Source organism: Amblyomma mixtum, chromosome 2, assembly GCF_055824585.1.
Source record: "Amblyomma mixtum isolate Tamu chromosome 2, ASM5582458v1, whole genome shotgun sequence".
Taxonomy (NCBI): Eukaryota; Metazoa; Arthropoda; class Arachnida; order Ixodida; family Ixodidae; genus Amblyomma; species Amblyomma mixtum.
This window is the reverse complement of record NC_143013.1, coordinates 139,981,787-140,003,018: the sequence shown is the minus strand read 5'-3', so window position 1 is coordinate 140,003,018 and position 21,232 is coordinate 139,981,787. Positions and strand designations below refer to the sequence as shown.

General features: G+C 46.9%; 1 protein-coding gene across 1 annotated transcript in view; it reads right to left on the bottom strand.

Annotated features, from left to right (window-relative positions):
• LOC149361090 (uncharacterized) overlaps positions 1 to 21,232 on the bottom strand; it is a 110,104-nt gene that overhangs the window by 70,221 nt on the left and 18,651 nt on the right. The gene's annotated exons all lie outside the window — the stretch shown is intronic.

Sequence of the window (21,232 nt, the reverse complement as noted above, 5' to 3'; positions counted from 1 at the left end):
TACCTATACATAAATCGGGACCTAGGAATGTTGTTTCAAATTATCGACCAGTGTCCTTGACCAGTGTACGAGGTCTGTTAGAAAAGTATCCGACCTTTGACCGTTGAAAAAAAACTTGCATAACTGGAGCGTTGCAAACCTAGTCATCTTTAAAGTAGTCTACTTGGGACTCCACACACTTCTCCCAACGGTGCTGCCATTGTGTGAAGTATTCCGAAAAGGCCCTTTTCGGAATGGAGCAGCCATAATGTTCTTCCTGTCGTTGCAGCCATAATGTTCTTCCTTGTCTGAAATCGCGCTCCTTTCAATGACCTTTTGATTTTGGGAACCAGCCAGAAAGCGCAGGGGCCATATCAGGACAGTAAGGAGTCTGTTGAACTACAGGAGTCTGGTTTTTCACCAAAAAATCTGATTCGAGTGCGAGGAATGTGCAGGAGCATTGGCGCGATGGGTGCGCCAATTTCCTGTTGACCTCAGCTCCGGGTTCTTGCGCCGCACAGCATCACGTAGGCAACGGAGGACATCCCTGTAGTACTCTTTGGTCATTGTTTGACCCTGTAGAGTGCGTACTCGTGGTCTGCCACACAGAGGGTGTCAAAGAAAGCAGTCAGCATCACTTTCACATTGCTGCGCAATTAGCGGGCCTTCTTAAGTCTTGGTGACGTGGAATGCTTCCACTCTGACGACTGGGATCTGGTTTCCGGGTCGTACCTGTACACCCAAGACTCGTCACTAGTGATTATGATGTTGATGAAGTCGGGGTCACTGTTTGCGGAATCCAGCATGTCCTGTGAGACTTCAACACGAAGCTGCTTTTGCTCCACCGTGAGCAGCTTCGGCACGAATTTCGCCGCAACTCTCTCCATGGCCAAATCTTCGGTGATAATGGAATGTGCGGAGAAATTGCGCATGTCCACCTCTTCCTCAATTTCTCGGATAGTCACGCGACAGTCCCGCATCACCATAGCGTTCAGTTCGGCAATGACCTGGTCATTTTGGCATGTTGATGACCGATTGGAGCGTGGCTCGTTCTCCACCGATGTGCGGCCATCTTTAAAACAATTGCAACACTGCTTAAACTGTGTACTACTCATAGCATCTTCACCGAAAGCCGCCTGAATATTTCGAATGGTTTCCACTCGGCTGTCGCCAAGTTTATAGCAAAATTTGTTGCAGTAGCGCTGCTCCTTTCACTCCGCCATTTTCCTTGCAATAAAAAACCGACGAGAGCACTGCACACTGCCTCACTCAAACGCTGCTTCCCAGCGACTGACGCTATCGGCAGGCGGGAAAAAATTCATGAATGGGCATGAAGATTCAAGGTCACCTGATGCAAGCGCGCTTGTCTCGTATCCATCAGGTGTTCGCAAAAAAAAAAAGTCGGATACTTTTCTAACAGACCTCGTATTATGTAAAGTTTTAGAGCACGTGTTTTATACTAATATTAGTATACATTCATTATTAAATACTAATCAGCATGGCTTTCGCAGTGGTTACTCGTATGTCACCCAGCTTACCGAATTTGTACATGACCTGTCAAGTGCTTTGGATAAGGGATATTCTGTTGACTGTATATTTCTAGATTTTAAGAAGGCCTTTGACGTTGTATCGCATTCCTTATTAATACTAATACAAAAATTATACTGGTGCAACATAAATGAGAACGTTATTAGGTGGGTAAAGGACCAGTTGAGCTTTAGGCGTCAATGTGTTGTTGTCAACGGGAAACAGTCGCATGAGGTGGCTGTAACATCAGGGGTGCCTCAGGGATCCGTCTTGGGCCCATTACTGTTCATAATTTACATGAATGACATCTTTTCAGGTATTTCTTCATACATGAGTCTTTTTGCGGACGATTGTGTATTGTATAGAATTATTAACAATCAAAGTGACTGCGATGCATTACAACAGAATTTGTGTAAAGTGGCCCAGTGGTGTGAGAACTGGGGAATGCATATTAATTTACACAAATCTTTACATATGTGTTTCACTAAAAAGAAGGTTCCCCATATTTTCACTTATAACATAAATAATGGCAGACTGCTTTCAGTGTTGGAATTTAAATATCTTGGTGTATATTTAACAAGTTCAATGCCTTGGCATCGTCACGTGGATTTCGTTACTGCCAAAGCCTGTTGTGTTTTAGGCTTCCTGCGATGTAACGCTAAACTTTTCCCTTTAAAGACTAAAGAACTGCTGTATAATACAAATGTTAGAAGCATACTTTTGTATGCTTCCACAGTCTGGGATCCGAAATCCTTTCTTGACGTTCAAAAGCTAGAAAGAGTTCAGAATTGGGCCGTTTGTTTTGTTTTCAATAACTATGGGCGATATTGTAGTGTAACGAGCGCGAAAAAATCTTTGGGTTGGGACTCACTTCAAAAACGTAGGAAAGTGCTGCGTTTAAAATTATTGCATAATATATTTCCTTCAAGAACTGGAATAGACAGAACCAAATACATAGCCAACCCTGATTACATGTATTTACGAAGAGATCATCCACTTAAAGTTAAATAATACAGATGCCGGACTGATCTTTTTAAAATGTCTTTTTTCACCAAAATGGTTTCGGAATGGAACAAGCTGCCTGAGGAAGTAGTGTCCATATTATCAAATTATTCATTTTCTTCCATACTGTGACATTTCTTATGTCACAGTATAAACGTCCACCCGAGCGCAGCCATACGGCGCAGCCGTATGGCTGCGCTCGGGTGGACGTCAATGAGTAATTTGTACAATCTGGTGGCTATACTTCCGATACAGTTCAAGTTCTTTCCGGTGTGCCTCAGGCTTCGCTCGGGTGGACGTCAATGAGTAATTACTCCCTTATTACAAATCTACTCCACCTTGGGGATTCCCCTAAACATTTCACCAGACTGTACAAACTGTCGTCGGTCGGATAGATAATCAGTCACCTCTTCAAGCGGCATCGGTCCGTTTCCGAGTATGTGGGTAAGCTTGGAGAGCAGTTTTGTATGAGAAACCCGATCGAATGCTTCTGATAGATCCCGCTAGCCTTCTTATTATTTATAAATGACATAGCAAATGAAGTTGCCTGTAAAATTGGGTTATGACACATGACTGCGTGCTCTACTGAGAGGTCAATGACACTAACGGCCAAATTAAACTTATTAATGCTGTAAATAATGTAGCGCGTAGGTGTGATAAGCGGCAGAAGTAAATAATTCAGAAAAACGATTTCAATGTCAAATAAAAAGAGAAATTAGATTTTTCATACACGCTTAACAACACCGCAATATGTATTATTATTAAATAATAAAGACCAGTATCTGGTTGCAATGATTTCCTCTGACTTCGCCTAGACAGCGCACGTGCAGAAAGTAACCAGCACAGCAGTGCAGAAGCTGTTCCTTCTTCAAAGAGCCCCGGGACAGTCGTCTCTTGAGAAGACTCTGACAGTCAATCATGACTCTGTGATGTAAGCAAGACGAAACGCCTCACCTACATCACAGTGGGTCCACCGATCTTGGAATATTGCATGCATGGTTCCCGCAAACGATAGATAATATCTACACTCTAGGAGTGATCCAAAGAAAGGCGGCACGCTTTCTTTATAAGCGATACAATCACACTCGCTCATTGACTGAACTTACACATTGCGCAGGTCTTCACACTTTGACGTCTCGAGTAAAGCTGCAACGATTAAAATTTCTGCACCTCTTTATCTACTTGGAAGCTAGTTCAAGCTAAATTCTTCGAATTTCACAAACAGGAAACGTACAAGAGGAACCAGACATATGCACCTAAGTAAGCTGCCGGAATTCTCCTGCAACTTATTTTGGCTTCTTTTTTACCGCTGACTGTACGCTTATGGAATGCACTAGACCTGTGCATTACGTCGTAGCCAACGTTTCGAAAATTTGTAACGCTTGCTTACAAGGCAGTTTTTTCTTTTATGCATTGTTGAAAATGATTGCGTATTAGCATGTAATGCGTCACTACCTGTATATTTTGGTAATTCTCCGGCATAAAGGCAAATTATAAAATTGTAGAAACGATCACCTCTTCCAAGCCACTCCTGTAATAACCCGTTACCAGTATGCCGAGAATAAATTCAATAAATAACTAATTCACGATAATGCCTTTTATGTACTTGCTTTTTGTTGTTCCTAAAGCAAAATTTTGAGCACCCCGTACATCTTGCACCGTGGTCGAGTGTAGGCGGACCGCATAGTTTCGGTTTCGCCTTTGTGAGCTTCGCGCCGGCCTGAAACAACGTTGGCCATCAGCCAGTCAGCCGAGCGCAGCTGGGCGCCATTTGGACGCTGACTGACGCGTCATTGGTCTTTTCTCTTCAGAACCTGTCTCGCCGTTACGGCGTCGATGCGTGTTTCTCCCGCCGCTGCCGTCCCCGTGGATCTTCCCTGTGTACCGAAACTGCCGGCGCGTGACGCACTTTTCGTAGTTCGTGCGGTAAAACCCCTGTGGAGGCTACACTGTTTGCACCTCGTGCCGTGAAGGAAGCCGCGGAGGATTTAACCATTTTTAAGCCCTTCTTCCTTGACAATCCCGACTGTGTGCAGAGAGTAAGCATCCGTTGGAACAAACATCGCGGAAATATGCATACTGAAGGAATGACAACACAGGACAAGCGCTCACTTTCAACAAACTTTATTCGCCATGGTACACAATTTATACGGATGAGCGGCTGGCATCACGAGGATGAGGTTAGTAATGAAAGGCTTAGAAACATGCAAGATATACATGACAAACAGTCCACATTTTAGGCGCCAAGAAATGCACTTTCACTATCGAGTAGGTATATATTCGATTTGCTGATGCGCATGTTTCTGTTTTTGGTGATGCGATATGATCCAACCACCTCTCGCGTTGTCCTATCGAAGTGCCTATACAGAGCTCTCGGTGTATTCAGCCATGGCGAGCACGCCTCGCACGCGAGGCAGTGGGCTACAACGCGTGAATATTTGTCGTTTTTTTTACCTTATGGCTGTGCTCTCGAAGCTGTGTGTTAAGACATCGTCCAGTTTGTCCTATGTACTGAGCTCCACGGGACAAAATAAACTGGTGCACGACGCCTTTGCTGCACTTTTACGGTAAGCATCTGACTGAACAGCGAAAAATCGCCTTTGCCACGTAGTTTTCACCTCAGATGGAGGCGACCGTCGGCCTAATTCTCGCCAAATAAATGTTCTATAGTGCGACTGTTCTTTGTCATCCTTGAGGGGCCATCTATTATTTCACAGCTTTGTAAAATTAAGACATTTTTCTCGGTCCGCCCGACGGAACTGCGAAAAATTGCCTTTGCCGGCATACTTATTATCTCAAATGTAGACGTCCGCCGGCCTGATTCTCTTCAAATAACTGTACTATAACGCGACGGTTCTTTGCAATTTTTGAGGGGCCAACTATGAATTCACAGATTGAAATCTAAATTAACAGAAATCCCCAGAAATTCCAATTAACAAGGTTTTACTGTTTTGAAGATGTACAATATACAGCTCTTTGAGTGTGCCTTAAGGTATGGATATCCAGTACAACCATTGCAAACTGTGCTGCCGACAACTTTTTAGCATTAAATTTAGTGTCGCCAAAAGCTCAGTATGATCTATTGTGCTAGGTCAATAAATTTTTGTGAAGCATCGGTGGCCGATTACTAATAGGGAATGAATAGAAAACATCATTAAACACTTATTTGGGCTACAGATGTATATATTCAGCAAGTCCATAGCGTTGTAATTGATACTCAATAGCCATTTTTGTAAGGCTCACATTGTTTCTTACACGCAGTTTGTCAGCCTCAGACCATAAATTTACCTTTCGGGAAATCGCCATCATCTCGTGCTCGGGAAAGGGTATCGCGAGGAGCTGCCGATACTTTAAATTCATGACATTTGCGATGTCAGCAAAGATGTGTTCTTTTTTTTTAGTCTTCATATTTCATCTCAAACTATAGCCTATCAGTTAGTTTAGATTTATTGTTTATGGTGTTTTAACGTAACAAAGCAACTCAGGCTATGAGGGACGCCGTTGTGAAGAGCTCGGAAATTTCGACCTCCTGGGGTTCTTTAACGTGCGCTGACATCGCACAGTGCACGGGCCTCTAGAATTTCACCTCGATCGAAATTCGACTGCCGCGGCTGGGATCGAACCCGCTTCTTTCAGGTCAGCAGCCGAGCACCATAACCACTGAGGTGCACCGCGGTGGTTGGCAATATTTGGAATACACTCAAAACAAGAATATGAAGGTTATGTATACACTGTATATAGGTACGCCCAAAGTTTGACATCGCAAATACTTTTTATGGACTGTTGACCGCATGTATGCAATATTATTAACTCTGGCTGGTGTTATTTACGCATTGCTCATAGTTGTTGTTTAAGAAAACGCCACTGCCGTCTTTTTCCATACCGCAGGTACCAGATGCAGCATGCAGGGGGGTAAAGCTGAGCCAGCAAAGCGGTCCACGCATGTAAGTCGCCATCTTGGACGCCATCTTACAGCACATTAATGTGGCCAGCACAGTTTTTTCTCGCGAAGTCAAGGATGGGTGAAGTTTGATGGTTTGGTTTGGTTTATGGGGTTTAACGTCCCAAAGCGACTAAGGCTATGAGAGACGCCGTAGTGGAGCGCTCTGGAAATTTCGACCACCTGGGGTTCTTTAACGTGCACTGACATCGCACAGTACACGGGCCTCGAATTTCTCCTCCAAAGAAAGTCAGCCGCCGCGGCCGGGATCGAACCCGCGTCTTTCGGGCCAGCAGCCGAGCACCATAGCCACTGAGCCACCGCGGCGGCGGGTGAAGTTTGAACTTGAATTTGGAAAACTGTGGCAGAGAAAATAATTTTATGTCACTCATACGCGTATTTTCAATGTTTTAAATAGGTTTTGTAAGCTTTAGCATACTGATTGTGGTTATTTCTTTTAATATCGGACGATTGTGAAAATGTTCACGAGTAAACTGGGAAAACGCTCTCGGAGTTTCGGTTTTAAACTTCTGCTTTCGAATCTGATTTCAAGTTGCTTAAAGGGGTGGAGACACCAAATTTGTGGTTCGCGCGTTCTTAGTTTCAAACGTTTCTTATGGCTCCAGGGAGCACGATACACACTCAAATATTCATATATTCACAGTGAATAATTTATTATAGCATTTTTAGGTGAACGATTTTCGGTTTCGGTTTCGGAACGCCGAGTTGTACAGTGACGTCACAGAGGGGGAAGATCAACTGCTTCGCTTGGTCACGTGGGCCCACAAAAGTTGTGACGCACCTACTGCTGCATCGTCTGCTTTCCCACACACGTGCTGACCAGCGCATGAAAACAAACAACTAGCTCGGATTCTGACAGATCTGATTCCAATGAGTGAGGACATCGACTTTTTTTGTTCGCACGCTAATATCGCCTTTCCGGGTTCGCGTGAGGATGCGAAACACTTTGCAAAATGCCAGTAAGCATCGCTGCGCCGCTCTACCCAAGCTGCGCCCACAACCGGTGTCACACTTCGCTGCCGTGCAGCAGTACCTGAGCGCTGCTTGGGATGGCGTACAAATATCACAAGAAAAGACAAGATCGCCTTGTTATCAGAACTGCCAGCTATGCTCGAGCAGCGACAAAGCATGTCTGCTTATGTTGGGAGCTTTCGGCAACGGCACCGCTCGCGGGCGCTCCGGGCGACGAGCTCTGCTGCTGCCTGGCTGCCGTGGTCGTCGCTAGGCCGGCGCTTCGGAAGTCGCCTGCGCTATAATAAAAGGCCTACTTTTCACAAATAGCTGTAGTGTTAACAGAATCACCTCACAATAAAATAATAGTATGGTCAATCTCCTCGACGCCTTCGGCAGCGGAGCTAGCGGGCGCCAGGCGAGCCGGACCACAACGTCGCGCCAGCGGCAGCTGCTAGGCGCGGTTGTGAGAAATTTGCTCATATCACAGTTGTTACCTCTACTAGCAGCTCAGTATTGGTCAGCGATCCTCAAAAATGACACTTTTTTCACATTTCTTGTCCCATGGTTTATTATTTACGTCAAGAACACTCTTTAGCTCGCTTTTATGACGTCGGCAGGCGGTATCCAGGCTGACCTACCGGCCGGCAGACTCGGCGTACTTCACGTCCGCACAAGAAAATACAAAACAGCCATGCTACCAGAAAGGATGCTTTCTAGATTCGAGATACGACAGCATGACTGTGCTAAAAGTGGATCTTTCGGCAGCGACACTGCCTGCGGCAACGCCGGCCGACGACCTTCGCGCTGGTCCCAGACTGCCCTAGTCGTCGCTAGGCCTAGCTGCTTTCGCATATCGACTCCGCAGCTGAGGGCGCTTCGGGACTGGCCAGCGCTCAGAAACGTGCTCCGCTCGGCACCCCTTTACTGTGAACTCGTCCCATAATAAAAGATATGTTCGATTTCCACGACGTCTTCAGCAACAGAGCTAGCAGACGGCAGGCGAGCCGCACCAGGCAGCAGCAGCAGCACAAAACCGGCTATGGGATGAAATTTGCTTGCATCGTAGTCATCACTTCTACCAGGAACTCGGTATTTGCCAGCGATCGTCAGAAACGATGCATTTTTGATATTCATATATCCCAGGGTTTGCTATGAACGTTAACAAACAATACTATCGCGTTCTTCAGATGCCGGCATTCGGCACGAAGACTGGCGCAGGCCGCCCGGCTCCAAGGAGTGCGCCTATGTCATCATGACGCTGCCGCTCTCCGCGCTCGCATTGGCTGCCACTTCCCGTCGTTGTTGTTGCAGCGAGCGGCCCGCCGTACACATCTAGCAGGCCGGACGCAGGCAACGAGCTGCACTCGGACGTTGCGACGCTGTTCGCAACGGCGCGCCGCAAACCGAGCGAGTGGCGGTTAGCAGCAAACGCGGCTCGCTGGTGCGTCGACTGCGCTCACGCGGCTGTGCCCCGCTCATCGTACGTCACTGTATTTTGGTATGACGTCACTAAAACTTTAATTTTTCTACACCCCTTGTGACGTCATGGTTGATGGCGCTAGCGATGGGTCTAGAACGTGAGAGTGAGCATTTAGGTAATCTTTGGAACCGAATTAAAATATTTTTTAAACGTTTGTTGCGTCCAACACCTGGCTGTGAGTGCCCTTGCATACATAGGAATCCCATGGCAGGCTTTTTATAGCTTCAAAATTTGGTGTCTCCACCCCTTTAAGCTATGGGATCAATGCACTTAATGCAAGGAGCTGCATACGACAAGGAGTCACTCGCGCTCTCGTGCACCGCGATGCCACCTTTGTGCGTTGATGCATGTCAAAAGCTCCAAAAGAATCGGACATTTCGCATCATTTTGTGAGTAAACGTGGGAAGTGGTACATATGCACAGTTCGCGACAACTGCAAAGGGTGTGAACGAAAATCTCCCGTTCTCTGAATTTCTCTTTATAGGCCGATGACACGAAGCGAATCAACCTTGCTGCCGTTTACTTTTTCACGGTATTCGGCTTTCTTAACGCCATTGCCTCAATCTGCTTGACAGAGTACACATTGGTGCTACTTATAAAGGATGTAGGTGTTCTTGCTTAAATGCATTTTTATTTTATTTTATTTTCAATACTGCAGGCCCCTTTACGGGGCCCTAGCAGGTGGGCATACACAACAGTTACACTGAGGCAAGAACTACATCACACAACACAAGCAAATTTCAAAATGCGGCAAGAACACATGCAAAGATAAATCTGGTAGAACAGTGGTTCATTTGCCTACCTGAGGACAAACTATGTACAAACAGCTCCAGACAAGGTTACCATATGAAGTGATCAAACACTGCTAACAGTGAACAACATGCACGTAGAAGCGAAAACAAAAAATGAAAGAAAAAACCTTGGCGCTCAAGACAAGATACGTATATGATGGAAACAATAATAATACTGAATGATAGCGGACAATCGAACCCAGGAAGACAAACTATGACTACGCAAGGGGTGATGCACTGATTAAGACGACAAGAAGGAACGGAAGTGAAACGGATTATCAATACCCAGAGGCCCATGTGCATCACTGCGGCAATACTGGCCTCGAGCCTTGTAGCGAACGTTGTTAAGGTCGGCGCATGAGTAATCGAGGCATCCAGTTTGTTCCATTCTCGGATGGCTACAGGAAAAAATGAATGTTTAAGTGCATCTGTTCGATAGGAATAATCAGTTAGAGTGAGTGCATGTTTGTGTCGTGTCGGTCGAGTCTGGGACGTGCAAATATATTTTGATACATTGATGTTATAATCGTTATACAACAGTTGGTATAAAAATTTTAAACGCGCGTGCTTTTTAAACGCACGTTTCTTTAAACGCACGTTTAAAACGCACGTTTTTATACGCTTTTTAAACGCACGTTTTAAACGTAATTTTAAACGCACGTTTTTCAGCACTAATGCATGCGGTAATTAAAGGTAACACTGTTGAAATGAACGGCCCCGCAACGACAACGGCACAAGAAGAAGGACAAGACATACGCACTCTACCAACTGTTTATTAGACGGAAAAGAGGCACACTAATGATCCTCAGTTCAAGCATGTGACACAGCTCATTATCGCTCCGAACAGAGCCAGTGACAGGAAATCGGCATGAAAACAAGACAGCATACACGTAATGGCAGGACACTTTTGTATCCCGTGCGCATACAGCACTAGCGGCACTAGCTTCTCATAAATAGGTTTTTGAACCAAACAGAGGAATAAAAAAAAATCTCAGCAAAAAAAGTAGTGTCATACATCAGAAGCAAAAGCACAAAACACAAAAGCACCACAACAACCAACCAATCACCCACAATTTAGTGTGCCCAATGCTACACATCGAACGAAAGTTTCTCGAGCGATACATGCTGTTTCATATATTTCTGCCTCCACCTTGTTTCAGTCGTTCGTGATGAAGCTCTGGGCGTTGCTGAGTACGAAAAAAACCCATTATGAGCTCGTCCTGCGCGAGTAAAGACACGGCGCAGTCTTGCTCGGCGAAGACGAAGGATAAAAAAAAATGCGAGAGGCCCGCGCTAGTTTAACAAACCTTCGACATAACGCTGAACATTCAAAAGAAACCAGGCAGAGCAGTTGCTCCATTTACCTTGGGCATACGTTTCCTTTGCGAATTGTGTTCGTCCTTTTGGGGCCAAAGCAAATTTCCGACGTGTATTTGCACTCGGCAACGGAGGACATGCAAAATTCCGCGCGCTCTACGGACGAAATACACTCCAAGCGCGTCACAGTCGCGGTACTTGCCTTCAAATAACAATTCAGTACACACAAGCCACCTACATGAAACTGTAGTCGGTATGCGACACTGCATACAATTGGAAATGGTCTAAACGCGGCGACTTTCCCGTTGTTTACAGCAGTTTAGAGTAGTCGATAGCTACTCTGCATACCGCCATCTTCCCACGGTCTACGTTGCCAGGTTCCAACTCCGTTCTTTGTCCAGATTTAGAGAGTGTCTAAACAGCTGGCAACATACACAAACCGCTGGATCATGGCGGCGTTCATGCGTTGCCCACTGGTATGCATGGGCTCAATGGCCAGCTTTCCCTCTAGAGTTGGTTATATTAACTCTATGGCAGCATGTGGATAGCAGGGCGTGAACGGTGTCAGCCACCCCAGTTTCGAATTTAGTCTTAAATGGCTATTGCGTCAGATATCTAGTTTACTAAAAGATAAAATAACGGTGTCGACGGGTAACCCTGGAAAAATAAGCAATATGCGCACGGCTGAGGTAAAATGGGAAATGCGAAGGGTGACAATGAATGGTGCATGAAGTGCGAATAAAAAAGCCTGTTCATGTACTAATTCAGTTGCACTAATCTCATCTGCATCTTGCATCGCGAACCAAGTTGTCCTAAACCGAAATTTTGATCCTGCGTCGAGTTAGCTGCAGGAGCTAAAGTACAGCACCTCATCATCTCGCCCGAGAACAGATATTCCGCTGTGATGACGGATGTCGACACTGACGGCAGTCACGTGGCGATAATCACAGAATTCGCAGTAGATGTAGTGGGTAGGGCATCTATAGTGGGATACAAGTTAAAAAGTAGACGGCTATGGGGCTTTACCGGCACTACTTTGGGAAATGGTTCGGGTTGATACGGCCGCCACTTAATAAAGACCGAAATAATCAAGAAGCCAACACAAGTGGTCTTCTAAATGTGCTGCGTGCGTCGTCCCAGGCGATTATTACATGGAATTATTTCAAAACTGGCGACATTCAGCTGTGTTTCGTGAACGGAAGCGGTGGACGACATGGTGTTGATAAACAAACGCTGCTTAAAGCACGACAGTCGTGCACCCCATTAATATGGACCCCATTAATATAACATGAACGACCCGAATTATGGACAGTTTTTCTCGGGACCAAACTTTTTTAATGTATTTACGCCTCGTTAAAATGGGAACTCGCTGTCCGGACGATGCACAGGTGAAAATGTGCGGAGCCCATAGGGTTCCGTTAATACGGACAGCAATGAGACAAAATTCCGAGCGCCTGTGCCAGATGTTTCGCCCTTTGTGTCTTCAGCGCACAACACCAGCAAAACGCAGTAGAGAAGTGTAAATATCATGTAGTGTGTGCGTGTGCGGTTCCGTGCTGTACAGTGGGAAGGTGCCCAGTCGACGCGCCTTACCATTTGTGGCATTGCATAAATGGCTGCGAAAAAAAAAAAGCCTTCCTTTGCGCTACGCTGAAAACCACATTCCGCAGCTGTCAGCCAAGTCAGTACAGAGCTTTTGGAGTGTGAACAGTCCTAGCAGCAGGTAGTTCATCACACCAAGAGGCGCCCTCACGCGTCTTATGGACCACTAGGCTTTCCAAACGTCCTAATACCTGCACCGCGTGATTTTAAATATAATGGCGACCCGATTAACGCACCCGGAGCTTCCAAGGTTGCCCGGTTTCCAGCTCACTGCCCGCTGCTTTGCGGAGGGGCAGTCCGTAATCATGTAGAGTTTTTATTTTTTCAGAACATTTTTTCTTTTCGTTTTTCTGCACGATTCGTTTTTACGGACGACTTGTTTTATGGAGACTTTTGCTCGGGAACCAAAGTGTCCATATTAAAGAGGCACGACCGTAAACACAACAGTGTTCATAAACAAGCACCACTTTCAACTGCTTAAAAGGCCGTTTATTCTGTGACTGAGGCGTTTCTATTTAACACCAGGCTTGTTTGCACGCAGAAGACGGAAGTACTGGCGATAGACAAAATCACGGCAGATTTGTGCTTCTTTTTTACCCCGTCGTTTCGTTTAATCGCTTCGTATCATTCCTGTGGCGCTTCTTTGTTGCTGAGACAGCGCGTTTCGTGTTCCAAGTGATGCGGCCGTAACCGCCGCCACTGTGCTTCCTTTAGGTAGGCGTCGCTGGGCCTATTGTGTCTGCCACGCTCGATGAACGAGCGAGGAACACCCGAAAAGGAAGCAAGGGTAACAGCTGCGATAACAAACCAAAGCAGCAGCGTAATGGCGGCGGTCTCTTGTCGCACTTAAAGGGTCAGTCTACTGAATTTTATCGACCATATTTTCTTTGCGGCAACCGATAGCTCTTTACTCAAATTACCGTTTAGCCAGCTGTGGTGCCAAGGAGTGCGGTAGAACATTTTAAAATAGAATTTATTAATGTGGGAACACATCTGTATGAGATGGTAGTCTCATCTGGCAACCATCTGGATTTCCGCCGCGCGGCGACAAACATGGCGGCGCCCGTCGAAGCCGGACCTCTCGCTTCGGACTGAATTCTCGTTGTTGCTGCCTTTTTCAGTGCGTTCACTGGCCATAAATGGGGCGCCTGTCTTTCGCTTCGTCTCATCTAGCCTATAAGAAAGCATATAAGAGATAAATTTGCTTTATTTTAATAATTAGAGTGACGATTCTGCCGCTGCTAGGCTTAAGTGGAGAGTCGGTTTGTTTACAGCAATGGTTCCCGTCCTGACGACCAGATGGCGCCACTATAGGCTGAGTTTATTTTTGCGTCTCTGCTAGCATACGCTGAAGTAAAAGTGGGAATGTGCCTGCGTTTTGCGTACGTGTAACTATAAATATTCATGTGATTTACAGAAAAAGCGAGCGGTACGCCTTCTACAGTTTACTAGAACAAAACGTACGTTTCTCTGACATTGGGGCATACAAATGGTACGTAGTATATTCACTTATGCTTCTACAAAAAAAGACTACCACTTTCTTGAACAAAATGAACGTTCGGGGTCGCCACCATGCATTTTTACGCGACTTTTAACGCCGAAATAAAATATAAATTCCTGCCTAAACCGGGCGCAGACCCCTCGCTATTGATGTTATAGGGTGCCAACTACCAGAATATGCCATTATTTATGCACTCATCTCGGTGAGTAGACTGACCCTTTAAAGAATCTGCGTTCGAAAAGGCATGACAGAGCTGGCTTCAGTAAAGCATGCTTCGTTGAGTAAAAACCACGCACATGTTTCTGGCGAAACCAATTATGAGCACTCTTCGCACGCTTCATCTTTTGCACCTGCATATGGGTTGTTGTGGCTGCCCTTGGTAGCCTCCATATACCGGATGTTATATGAAATTCGGTTTTCGTTTCAGGGGGGTTTAACGACATCGTGTCCGCCGTGGTCAAACGCGATTGAAACCATTCGTAAATTCAAAGCTCCCGCCGAGTCCCACTATCATCATCATCATAAATGCAGCTTGTGGTCAGCCCAATCCAATCCATCAGTCACCCGGTGCGGCGCCGTCAAGGTCAATTGAAATAGGTTGGTTTGGTTTATGGGGTTTAACGTCCCAAAGCGACTAAGGCTATGAGAGACGCCGTAGTGGAGGGCTCCGGAAATTTCGACCACCTGGGGTTCATTAACGTGCACTGACATCGCACAGTACACGGGCCTCTAGAATTTCTCCTCCAAAGAAATCCTAGCCGCCGCGGCCGGGATCGAACCCGCGTCTTTTGGGTCAGCAGCCGAGCACCATAACCGCTGAGCCACCGCGGCGGCTCAATTGAAATAGGTCGCGAAGCCGGAGCCTGAATGCGGTCCAGAACCAAGTGCTAGCGACATCAAATTAGGGGTGGAACTAAAGCGCCAAAATGAAATGAGTGGACAAACACGACTAGAAGAGGAAAATAATTAGGACATATTTTGTGTTTCAAAACCATTCGAAAACTATTGCAGTGTTTCCTTTTTAAAATGTTTTACTTGTGTGCATTTTGTTAGAAAGTATAGCGCTTGCTTTGTAAAAATTTTTATGACAGCGCTCGCTGAGAGCAGCGGCAATGGCAGCGGGACGATGCCAAGGTTGACGGTGCTCTGATGCCATACCCTTGTCATATCTTTTGACCATTCTGCTTGCTTTTGTTTGAAACTCGATTCTGCTAGCCCTACTTTTTCCTCGTTGCTTGTTGCTCGAGTTCTTGGTGTGCATCGTTCGTGTACAGTTTCCGCTCTTCCCTTTTGCCAGCGCTTCTGTGTAGTTTCGTTCGGTTGGGTGCGGTTCTGTCGCTTTTGCCCCAAAAGGGAATCGTCTGTGGCCATGGGGCCCCCGTACGCAAAAAAGAGGTGTGCGGTTGCACGATGTGCGAGCGATAGCCTGTCTGGCGGCATCACATTTCATCGCTTCAGCGCTACACCTGCGACATTCAGCGCGACACCTGAGGCGAGGACGAAGGAAAAAGGCACAACGAGAACTGACTACCTAAAAATAGCGTTGGTGGTCGGCACTCGTCGTGTCTTTTTTCTTCATTCTCGTGTCGGGTGTCGCGCTGAAGCGTCGCGGCGTTCAGCAGTTTATTTTTCCCGCCAAGCAGCACGTGACGCTAACGTCACAAATATGACGTCACTAAAACACGTGACTTTAACGTTGCGTTTTTGTTTTAATTATGACGTCACTTTTTAGTTGTCCACGCATTTCGAAGACGGCGCTGGCTGCGCACCATGAGCCGCCATGTTTTGAACGTATGGGCTTCTATGCAGCCTACGCTACCATAGTACATCTACCTTGGCGCCGTTGTCAATATGGTGCGAAGCGTGGTGCCCCTTTTGAACTCTGTTACTAAAATGTGTGGCTTTTTTTTAGTATGTGGACGAAAGATGTGTGTAACATGAACAATTCGAAGTACGCGGCAAGCGCCTGAAGTTCTCCTCGAACGCTTGAATGCCGTACTTCGCCGCTTTCGGATGAAAGAAGGCTTAGTGTGAATTGCCTACGAACGTAAGTATACTACAATGCTTGGGAATTAATTTTATGGCAGTAGAGCAGGATCTATAACATTCTCTCGCGGGAGAGTTGGAGTTATGGTATGACTATATTGTGGTGTGTGTTACAGGTGGGTTCAGACTTGCGCCACGTCTCTTGCCTCTTTGTGCTGTTGTGGGCTTCATTAACATGAATGGCATTGTCAAAGTTGCCGAGCATTCGTGAAATCATCGTAGTCTGTTGCAATTGGGTATAGGCATAATCTTTTTGTCAGCACTTCTGACACTTGTTTTTGCTCAAGGAGGGTAGAACTTCACTGGAATTCGAGACTGCATGTAACAAGTGGGTTGTAGGGCGGGTACCATCATGAGAAATGCTCAGTTTCCTAAGCTTTTGGCCTCTTGCATGCATACAGTACTTTCTCGTGTCACGGATGATAAATATATTTTGGTGTGTCTCTCACCTCTGTGTTATTTTGGGCTTCATTAACGTGAATACGAATGACAAATTTGCCAAGCATTTTTGAATTTATCATGGCCTACTGAGATTTGACGTAGGCTGGAGGACTAACCTTTATTTTCTTTTTTTTTTTGCAGAAAGCTTTTCGCTTCCGCTGCACCATGGAAGTGGGAAAATGAGTGTGCGCTCGAAGTTTTACGTCTTATTGAGGAGTTAGACATTTCACAGTAACTTAGTCCTTTGCTGATGTACAATCACAATAAAATATGCTCGCTGTACTTCAAGTTGCTTTTCCATTTTATTGCGTCGCGGGCACAAAAAAAAACATGCATGTTCCATATATGCAAACATCCGAGAAAGACCCGGGAACGGACGTCCGAAATTGACGTCCGTTGGCCAGACAAACATGTCCCTTTGGACGCCTATAGGACAACCCACGAACGACCACCGGCTGTTCGCGGACGTCCGTCGGCCGGCCGTTGGATATCGGTTCAGTTCAGTTCAGTTTATTACCTTAAAAGTCCCCGTAGGGGTTTTACATAAACGGTGGGTTTTTATACAAACAGTAAGTGTAGAGGGCTAGCATGCGCCATGTGTGTTTATTCCCCACCCCCCTTCCTTTCTTCGCGGCTAAGGGAGGGGAGCTTCGCCGTTGAGCGGGCCCCAAGGAGGTCTGTGCACGCGCGCGGTCTCATTAGGAGCGCCCCTCTTTCTGTCCCCTGTGTCGCCGCTGCAGACTCCAGAGAGCCACCGGCGGGGGGGGGGGGGGGGGGGGGGCTGCGAGGTGGGCGCAAAGCGGAAGGCGGCAGTTAGCGTTCAAGACGGGCAGCAGCCAGAGAGGGAGCGGCCGGCTCTCCCAAGCCTTCCATTGTCCCCTTTCGGGGAAGGACGCGGGTTTCTCGCCGGGGCCGCTTTGTGCCAGTGTAGAAAGAGCCATAAAAATGTCAACGCCACCGTTGCATCGTACGCCGACAGCTCACCGCGGCTTGACAAACACCAGTGGCGGCCCAATTAAGATTCGAACGCTTCGTTCGGAGGTTCGACCGCTTTTCTTTTGAAAAGAGAACACTGCTGGACGAAGCGGGGCCGGGCGCGTCCGGATGAATGGGGGTTGTGGGCGACGGTGCAGCTGGCTGGCGTTCGGTATGGCCCCGAGGCTCTACAACTCGGTCTCAAGGAACGGGCGCGCGCAGAAGACGCCGCCGGACAGGACGGACGCAGCCACCTGCTTAAATGGGGAAAGTGACGGCCACTTGAGTTATGTCGCCGCCCGGACCCCGGAGGACGGCTGCTGGGTCGGCAGCCCATTGTGATCCGACTCGTATCGGAAAGTGGCTCTGCGCTCCCTGGTGTTGTTCGCGACTGTCGCAGCTGGGGTTGGGGCCGATAATTGCCCCAGTTCCGAGAACCGTCAAGATCACGGGTAATGGGGAGACAGACGTACCCGCGGAAGTGTTTTGACGTGTTGTTTTTAGGTGTTTTGCTTTTCTTTCCATAGGGGAGAGAGTTTTCTAATACAGTGAAAGTGTGGGGCGGGGCGGGGCACGTAACCCAGGGGGACAATCCGTATGTGTGTGCATTCTCGGAATTCGCTGTTTTAAGTTAAAATGATGCCCTTTTTACAATATGTTCATTTGAGAGAGGGTTATGTGCCTTATGGAAAGGAACTTGGAAGGCGGGCCACACGGCTAATAACCAATCGTGTTAAGGGTTTGACACGATTGAATGCTGATGAATATGGGCCGGGCCCATGTGTCTTTAAAACTGGGTCCCGGAGCCCAGAAAAGGGGTTCTGGGCTACGGAGATAGATGTAACGCATCTTCGGCTACGCCGTGTAGGGGCCTCCCCCAAGTGTTAGCCAGTTCCATGTTGTTGTGCTCACTGCTCAACATTGTATGTATATATGTAATTTATTGTACATAAAGCTTCAAATTATATCCCCTGCAAGTTCTCTGTTGTTGCCAAGTATTGTCTAGCTAGACCTTCGGCCTTCAAGGCATCAAAAGCCGTCTCCGACGGGGCACCTCTGGTGCGAAGGAAGGAAAGGAGGAAAAGAACCTTTTCGCTTTGGTGTAAGCGAAACTTTACTGTAAAGATCATGGTAAACAGTTATTGAAAAAAATGGTCAGATACAAGTTGCAAAAACGAATATGGGCAGGTAGTAGAAGCGATTTCGTGGGAAGGCCGTTCCAGTCTGTGGCGGTTCGGAAGAAAAAAATGAGGCAGTAAAGATGGTGGTCCGGGCACGCGGACGCGCAACTTGAAGTGGATGGCTGGTTCGATATGACATGCGTGTTGCTGCTGTGATATATGGTGCTTGATTAAGGGACGAAAAAAAGAACTTGTGGTACAGTGAAAGGCTGGCAATGCGACGTCGACAGAAAAGCGGTGATAAACCAGATTCTGCTTTGAGAGATGAAACGCTGATATTATATGAGTCCGATGCATGAATAAATCTAACAGCGCGATTTTGAACTCATTATAATGCGTCGGCGAGATATGCTTGGTGCGCATTGCAAATAGGTGACGCGTATTCGAGTTTTGGCGTGACAAGTTATATATAAGCTAGTAATTTTATATGCTTCGGGGCGTTTCGCAGATTACGTTTCAGAAAGCCTAATGTTTTGTCAGCTGCGGGGATAATGTTAGTGACATGTGCGCGCTAAGACAAATCGTGATAGAGGGTTACACCTAGGTATTTGTAAAACTGCACTACTTCCAGGGGTGTGTTAAGAATTGCGTAAGGGAAAGGAAAGGGACTGCGCCGGCGGGAGAAGTACAGTCTTTGTCAAAAGTAACCAGGCTGCATGGTTTGCTTCTAGCTCGTATACAGTGGAGCCCTTACAGCTTCCCTGAAGCTGAAATGGTCGCTAAAGGTAAGGACAGGGGGTCTTCTTACCTTCAAACACCTGTCGACCTTTAGGAAAGCCACAAGGGCTCCACTGTACGAGCTTGAAGCAAACAATGCAGCCTGGTTACTTTTGACAATGGCTGTACATGCATTTACATTTGTTGGCATTTAGCGCCATTAGTGAATTGTTGCACCATTCTGAAACGCTGATTAGATCCTTCTGGAGAGCAGTTTAGTCGTATATGTTGTTGATTGTGCGGTAAATGACGCAGTCGTCTGCGAACATGCGTATATTAGAAGAAATACACTGAGGTAGACCGTTAATATATATTTAAAAAAAGCTTTTAATTTAAACTTTTAACTTGGGTAAAAAGTTAAATATTCAGTATTAGGTAATCAGCCTACCAGTTGGCATGTCCTAGCTAACTATTTTGAATAGCTACACCGCTGACAATGCTGTGCCGAAAAAGCTGCCTTTTAACTCAAAAAAGCCGATTTTTAAACACTGCAGAATGCCTTAGGTTGAACCACGGAGGGTTGAACACCCGGTATACTCCTCCGCATCGCTTCACGTCGTTCTCGGCGTGCGGCTTTTTCCTACAGCGTTCTGAGTGCTGTGATATGGTGACGGTGTCATAGAGTGGTGTCGTATAGCGTTCCGAGTGGTGCATATAGCTCACATGTGCTATTCAGTTTCGAGGCTAGCTTGCGACAGGGATTGGAACCGACGATGCACCTTCAATTGTATGCTTTTCCAGACTCTCTACCTCTAATTAAGGCACGGTTGAAACGTCCACCGAGATGTCAGGCAGTTACTGCGCCATTTACTTTCCTGTAAAACAAATTTTCGCGCTCAAATTGTGATTAAATCGTTCATCGTTGCTGGTGGTGTCATACGCTAGTGTGTGGATCGCTGTTAGTGCATCCAGGGACAGTAATGCCTCCGCATTCTTGCAAGTAAGCAGTCTTAAATGTTGGTGCCGAATTTTTTGACGGGAAGTGAAAACATCGAGAAAGAGAGTAGAGGACTGGTAACGCTTGTCCTTCTGAAAAGTCGTTCTTTCTCTTGAATAATCAACTCCACCGTGCTCAGTCCAGTTCATGTAAACGGCGTTTTTAGCGCACGAAGATATTTTTCGGGTACCCTGTCTGCCACGCCAACAGCAGCCAAACTCCGGCTACAAACAACATACGCGAAGCATTCAGGCCCCGCCAAAGAAACGTCATCGCGCACTGCGGGGCCCCCGTTGGGCGTGGGTCCGTAAATCGCATCGAGTTCCACGCAACAGCGAGCGCGGCCGGACGCTCTCTATCACAAGCACGACGTGTAACCGACTTTCTAAAGCGGCCTATCGGGCGCACCTCGCCTCTATCCGCGAGGAAGCCACGGCGTCGGCGCGCGTACGATGCGCACGTGCTGGGGTCGCCCCGCACGTACGGCACAGATTCCAGAGAGCTATCCGGAAGTCGTCAAGCAGGAAATCGCCTTGATCGGAAGACTTTTCCTCTTCGAAGAAGCCGAGACGGTGAAGGGGTGAAGCGTGCGGTGCAACTCAGCGAGGGAAGAGGAAAAAGCGAAGGCAATGGAGCTCGAACGCGGGACACGGAGAGAATGAACGCGGCAAGCTATGCAGCGCTTCTCGACCGACGCGCAGCTATTTTGCTGATATAGGGGCAGAGAGGAGAAAGAGAGAATGGGGGAAGTAACGACAGGCAGCACAAAACTTTAGAAAGAAAACACAGCGGAGCAAAGTTGCGTCGAGCGGCTGAGCGCG